This window comes from Magnolia sinica, chromosome 7, assembly GCF_029962835.1.
Source record: "Magnolia sinica isolate HGM2019 chromosome 7, MsV1, whole genome shotgun sequence".
Lineage (NCBI taxonomy): Eukaryota > Viridiplantae > Streptophyta > Magnoliopsida > Magnoliales > Magnoliaceae > Magnolia > Magnolia sinica.
The window spans coordinates 65,743,149-65,750,201 of NC_080579.1; the positions used below are offsets into that span (position 1 = coordinate 65,743,149).

Sequence of the window (7,053 nt, forward strand, 5' to 3'; positions counted from 1 at the left end):
CAACATATATTGCTGTCGTACGTGACATACGGATTCGCCTGACTAGATGCTTTGCCTGGGGCACAAACCATCATTTATTGTCATCGTACGTATTTGCCTGTCTGGATATTTTACTCGAGACATAGACCGTCTGGATGTTTTTTCCAGGTCAACGTATTCGATTGACTGGATGTTTTTCCCGGAGCACAGATCGTCTGAATGTTTTACCCGAGTCAATGATTGCATGGGTGATGACCCCTATGTCCGTTTAGATGTTTTACCTGGGACAATGATTGCATTCACGCATCCATTCATATAATAAGACTGCATTTAGTCTGTTTTGGCTGTTTGGATGTTTTACACTATTTCTTACCTAATGCGGGTGTGTGTAATCTTGAGGGGAGTTCACACTGAGTTGGTCACTCATCCATCAAATATATAATCGTACAGGTAGCACAGGTGGCCCTGATGATGTTTACATTCATATTGGTGAGGAGTGGGCTATGGTTGACAAGGGTGCATGATTATATTTGCTAAGAGCTGCTACAGGATTTCATAGCTCAAGATTGTTGCAAATTTACTTTGTTTCACATGTAATGTTATTTCATTTTTTATTCGTAAGAATGGAGATATTGGTTTGTATAAGTCATTATGGGCACTCTCTTGTATACTCTAAATGTAATCGTAATTTTTCTTTATGCTGATTTGTCCAATCTTCGCTCATCTGCTTACTTTGATAAAAGAAAATTATTATATCTGACCATCCTTTAAGGTTAACACTCGGGTTTTTGGGACAGGGGTCATATACTCGGGTCCTGAAAATTTGGGGCGTTACATCAACTATATGTTTCTCATAGTCCTTGAATTGTCTGAACCCTTTCTTTACTTTCTTAATTATAGAATCACCCATGTTTTTTTTATTGAATGATTTAATTCTTTACTTCTGGCAATCCTTCGATTTGCTTTTCTTTCATCAGCAACATTGTTGAGGGTCAAATATTACATATCAGACCCAGTTATTGCCTAGATTTATGAACACGGTACCATTGAATAACCCATTTTAATCATGTTTGTGTTGCAAGGTGGAATTGCGAGCTGAGACTGGATCGGGATGCTAAAAGCATGGATTCAACGGTCTGAAGTCACCAAGGCAAGTGACGGATCCTAGGAGACCAAGATCGACAGATTTGCATGCCAGGGATCCAAGAAAATCGAGAAATTGAAGCTCAAGTGGCCCAAAAAGTGTCCAGAATGCAAAATCATAGGGTTCCCACCATCTGATCAGTTCGAAACTCCATACGTGGCCTGAGGACCATAAATTAACCGTACACGTCGAATTTCATCTGTTCAGTGCCTCTAGAAGTGGCACAACTGTCAGATCAGCCCATAAACAGTTGATTCTGGGCCCACTTGAGATCTAGATATGCTTCAAGTTTTTCTCAACCCATTATATGAGGTGAAAAAGCTGATGGACGGAGCAGATTTCTCATTAACATCTCTGTGGGGCCCCGCCTGTGATGAATGTGCATAACATCACGTGCACCAGCCGTGCACCCGTGCACTCAAAGTCGGTCAGCAGGCGCTGACCGACTCAAACTCAAATTCTTCTTACGCAACAGCGTAACGTTGCCCGACTGTCGGTTTGCTTAGTAGGCCCCACTCATCATGTGATTAGAAGATCCATGCCGTCCATTTAGATTTCAAAGGCTGTATTGCCAACGCCTAGGTGACAGAATTTTAGGAGATGGCATATATCAGATTTCAACCGTCAAAACGGAAGATGGACGGTAGTGAGAAAACTCTTGTGGGACCACACCGAAATCAATACAATCTCGCTTTTCCCGAACGGTTTTTCGTCTTGAATCCACTAGACGGCTTGGATTTCCCAAAAAAACAGTGAAGTGGGCCCCACCATCAGTACAGCGTAAGTACATTCGCACCCTGTTTTCGCGTCCGGGAAATCCGGAATTTTCGGCCGATTGTGGGCCACTGCCTGTGATCGGATTGGTGATCCAAACCGTCCGGATGATGACCAAGCCAGGAATGACCCTAGCCATGAAGTCGGTTTTGAGGTTACTGGACGGCGAGCCTCCCAAACTGAGGCCAAACCCGACTCCTTTTGCGTTTTGATTTTTTCCTGCGCATGCTGCTGCATCGCTGGCTGCGTAAGAAACCTTCCAGGAGTTTTCCGCACGGACTCCAGGAGCCACAGCATGTGCCGAATGCATATATAGAAGGGAACCAGGGAGCAAAAGGAGGAGACGGCTGGGGAAAAAACGGGAAGACAGGGGTGGTTTTTCTGCTGGACGTGGCTGAAGCGAGAGGCTAGAACGGGAGCAAGAATCTGGGCGGCTGTGAGGAGCAAGACAAGAAGCTTTAGGGCTGGTCGTGGAGCAGGGAAAGAGGCATTGGAAGGAGGGGAGTTGGAGCTTGGTCTGACGTATGGAGAGCTGCACATGAGCAACATTGGTGATGTTTTATTTAAACCAACACGATTTAAATGATATTTAAACTCGCAAGTATACGAATCAGATGCAGATACGGTACGTATTACGAGATCGTTCCCACGAGGACTGGTCGTCATAATTCAAATCTATGATTCTCCTTAACTAATCCAACAAATAATGGAATGAATTACTAAGCACAATTTTATGAAAAACAATTAATTAAGAACAGGGAAGAAAATTTAATCAGAGAGAGAGCACTAGGACTTTCGAATCCACCCCTAATTATCCTAACCTTGTTTTGTCTGTTGATTCACCTTGATCTAGATTGATACCACTTATACAGAGAAAGCACAATCTGTGTCCTTAATCGGGCATACAAATTGTCTAATTCCTTTAAGCAATGCCATGAATGACATATCCCATATCCTTGGTCGGGTACATGGAATGTACATTCATTAAAGCACCCTGTTTCTTCCTCTATAAGAAACTTGTTCTTGATCAGACACAAGCACCTATAATAAGCATCCAAACAACATCCATATATATACTTTAATCAAATTCATAGATGGAGAAGTATAGAATTTAAACCCATAAAGCCCACTTAGAGAAAGAAACAAATTAATTGAAATTCAAAGTAAATCAACCAACACAAGAGCTGATCAAATTAAGGGCTTCATCTCAGCCCTAGCTGAGAGATTAGTGACCCATAAAATCCATAAAAAATATTAAATAAAATTCATGAAAAAACATCAAACCAAACAATCTCTCTCTCTCTTCTTTCTTCTCTTTCTTCTCTTTCTTCTCTTCCTTGCTCCAGATCTGGAATCCCCTGGTTCTGAATACCTTTCTTACGTCCAAAACTCCCCTTTTATAGTTGCTGGATGGCTGGGGTCGGTGGCAGAGTCGTAGAAGGACTCGGAGTACAAATTTTTACAGCCGTGATCGGTGGGCCCCACAGAGGTATTTTCTGGAAAATCCACCCCGTCTATTGGATTCAGGACGAAATTTCAGTCAAGAATGGGTGGTTTTGAAGATCCATTAGCGCGGCCCACAGAAGAAATCTAAAAAAAACTCAGTTTTGAACGTCCCGGGGCAGTCTACTTTTGGCCTCTGTACCGCACACGTGTGTACGCATGGGCGAGGAATATCAACATGGTTTTGAAGCTCTCGAAGCCCTCTACACGATGGACGGCTCGGATAGGCCGTACGGGTGACGTACGGGGCCCACAATCCTTCGCAAAAACGGACAGCGACCGTCCGTTACACGGACGCGAAACCCGCTGCTGCGGCAATGGTGGGACCCATTTTTGATAATTATTTCAATAATCTACTCCGTCCATTGCATGGAGGATGAAAAAACGGCTAGGAATGCCCAATTTCAAGTTAGAGTTGCGGTGGCCCACAGAGTTTTGAACTCACTGTCCATTTTGCGTTTTTCAGCAGTCAACGTCCGTACACATGCATGGAACCAAACGGACATCTAGGCGATGATAATATCGGCCCCAGGAAGCGGATGGACGGTTTGGATTGTCCATTTGGACACTAGATGGGCCCCACAACCGACGACCGCGGTCGGCTTGCGGAGACGCTGGACGGCTCTGCCGTTTTCGACGAAGAAGCGCGGGTCAGCGCTGGCGCTGACCGTCCTGGCGGTGCGGTGCGCAGCTGGTGCAAGTGTGCACGCTGCACACTCTGCATACACAGGGCCCACTGTAATGTTTTTGAGAAATCTGCACCGTCCATCCTTTTTCTCATATTATTTCCACCGTCAGGACCAAAATTGATGTATATCCAGATATCCAGCGGGCCCCACTTAATGAATTAAGGGGCTGATCTGGCCCTTGGACCACTTCCCGAGATCTTCTATGGCTGAAATTTAATATTTACGGTTAATTTACGGCCCTCATCCCGTGTATGAAGTTTCGAGTTGATCGGATGGCGGGAAACATGTGATCTTGCATTCTGGACCCTTTTCGAGCCCCTTTGCCTTGCTTTCCTCAATCCCAGGCGTGTAAAAACTTTACTATTGATTTTCTGGAGTCCATCCCGTGCTCTGGTAATTTTGGAGTGCCAAATCCATGTTCTTAACATCATCTTTCAGTACACACTCCTGATTTCATCCTGTAATAAAAATACGATTAAAATATGGCATTAAACCTTATCATGTACGTAAAATCAGGCAATTACTGGGGTCTGAGATGCAACATTCGACACTCATCAATTGGCAGGCTGGGTTTCCTCTTTTTCTTTTCTTCTTATTCTCTTGTTTATGTTGGATTCAGCCTAAGCATGTCCATTCTCGGCTGAACCTCTTAGCTAGGGCTAAGAGGTGAAGCCTGTAGCGAGATGGGAGATTTTACTGTGTGCCTTTAATTCATAAACTGAATTTGATATAGTTGATTATTAAAGGAATATTTTTCTTAGTCTTTTATGGTCTGTTGTGACTGAAATTACAATGGGTTTGCAATGGCTTTGAGTATTTCTTTTCTCCTTTTTATGTTTATGAAGTCAAGAACCCCTGTTGTTCATCATTGTCCCATGGGCATGGTAGGATGACAGTACCCTTCCTGATCCTCATACATTGTTGGTTGGTTGGTAATTAGTTTAATTCTGTTGTTTACTTTGTCTCCTGGGCATGGCTTGGTGATGGAATCCATTCTAATTCATATACCTTTCACCTCTTGAAAACTATATCAAAGGAAGTCTAGTTAAATTCCATGATTTCTGAAGCAGGCATAATTTCTCCCTGATCTCTACAAGTGGATCCTCTGAATCCCTAGTTTCTTCCTCTGAATTCCTTAAAGTTTTAGATAATTATTCCACAATTATTCCTTAAACTCTATTTGATTTAGATCACATCCTAGTCTAGTTCTAGTTCTACTTGGTTTCAGATAACGTATAAGTTTCAGTCCCTGTGGATTCGACCTCGGTCTTACTGAGTTTATTACTACATCACAACCCTACACTTGGGGAGTGAACAAGTTTTTGGCGCCGTTGCCGGGGACTGACGGCTACGTTTTTCTAAAATTAATTAGTTTTAGAATTAGGTTAGGATTAAGATTTTACTTACTTTAGGATAAATGTTTTTATTTTATTCTATTGTTTTTAGAACTTAACCTATTTTCCTGTTTTATAAGATCCTGACATAAGTTTCTAAATTGGTAATTTCTTCCTAATCTCTCTACTTTTTCTACTTCTTAGAATTAGGGTTTAATTTTTGAAAATTTTTAATCCTAGTATTTTTCTATTTTTAGGAAGTAGTTTATTTTTAGAAACTTTCCTCTTTTGTTTTTTAGTTTCTAATTTTAACTCTTTTAGAATCTAAACTTTGTTTCCTAAATTCACCTTTAGAAATTTTCTATTTATAGAATTTTTGTGTAGAAACTAACCTTCCTATTTTGTAGGCCTTTAAGATAGAAATTTCATATTTTGGTAAGCTCCTTTCCTACTTTCTATTTTTCAATTCTCTTTTAGTAGTTTACTTTCTAGTTTAGGACTCTCCTAATTTATTTTAGAAATTTTCACTTTCTTTTAGGAATTCTTTCTTTTAGAAGCTAGTTCACTTCTATCTTTCTTTTAAAGGATTGTTCTTCTCTTTTTAAAAATCTAACTTATTTTATTTTATTTTGCAGGTTTTAACTCAGGACTCCAATTTGGTAATTTCTTTCCAACTTTCTCTTTCTTTCTAGATTTTCTTTTCCTTTCTTAGGATTAGGTTTTTAATTGAGGGCTGCGAGTGTTTTCATGCCCAAGTGGGCCCGTGACAACACTCGACGTCTCTTGACTGAAGGAGAATTGGTTGAGGGGTTGACTATCCATCGCAGGACTAGACACCGCTCGAAATCCCCTGAGTTAACTGAAGTTATGGCTGAAGACCAACCTCCTCTACTTCCACCCAGGGTGGAGGATACCCAAGATGAGAATGAGGTGCAACAGGCACCCCCGCCTCGTACTTTACGAGATTATCTACAACCGGCGGGAGTGAGTATGCCCTCATGCATGATTTTTTCTGAAAACACAGGACAAATGAACATCAAGCCAGGAGTTATCCAACTCCTTCCCAAATTCCATGGACTTGAATCAGAGAGTCCATATTTACATTTGAAAGAGTTCGATGAGATTATAGCTATATTATGTTTTCCTAATGTATCTGAGGATACAATTAGGCTGAAACTCTTTCCTTTTTCCTTAAAAGAGAAAGCTAAGACGTGGTTACATTCACTGCGTCCTAGATCCATTGGCACATGGAACGACATGCAGAGGGAATTCATAAAAAAATTCTTCCCACATCATAAAACGATTACCCTCAGAAAAGCGATCATGAACTTTGCCCAAAAGGAAGATGAAACATTCTTCCAATGTTGGGAAAGGTTCAAAGATTTGGTCAGTTCATGCCCACAACACGGATTTGAAACGTGGCGCATTACAAATTTTTTCTACGATGGACTGACATCTTCCATGCGCCAATTGGTCGAGACAATGTGTAATGAAGAGTTCATTAATAAAGATGTCGATGAGGTATGAGACTACCTCGACAGTCTGGCTGAAAAAACACAATCTTGGGACTATTACCCAAAGTCGAACACTACGTCTAGGCCGACTCAATTAAAGGAGAAAGGTGGATTAT

The 7,053-nt window shown here is 41.4% G+C and overlaps 1 non-coding gene across 1 annotated transcript; it reads right to left on the reverse strand.

Moving 5' to 3' along the window:
• Positions 1-6,728: 6,728 nt before the first annotated feature.
• LOC131252196 (small nucleolar RNA R71) lies at positions 6,729-6,835 on the reverse strand. The gene has a single exon (XR_009174229.1). It is a non-coding gene; the product is annotated as a small nucleolar RNA R71 (small nucleolar RNA).
• Positions 6,836-7,053: the final 218 nt, after the last annotated feature.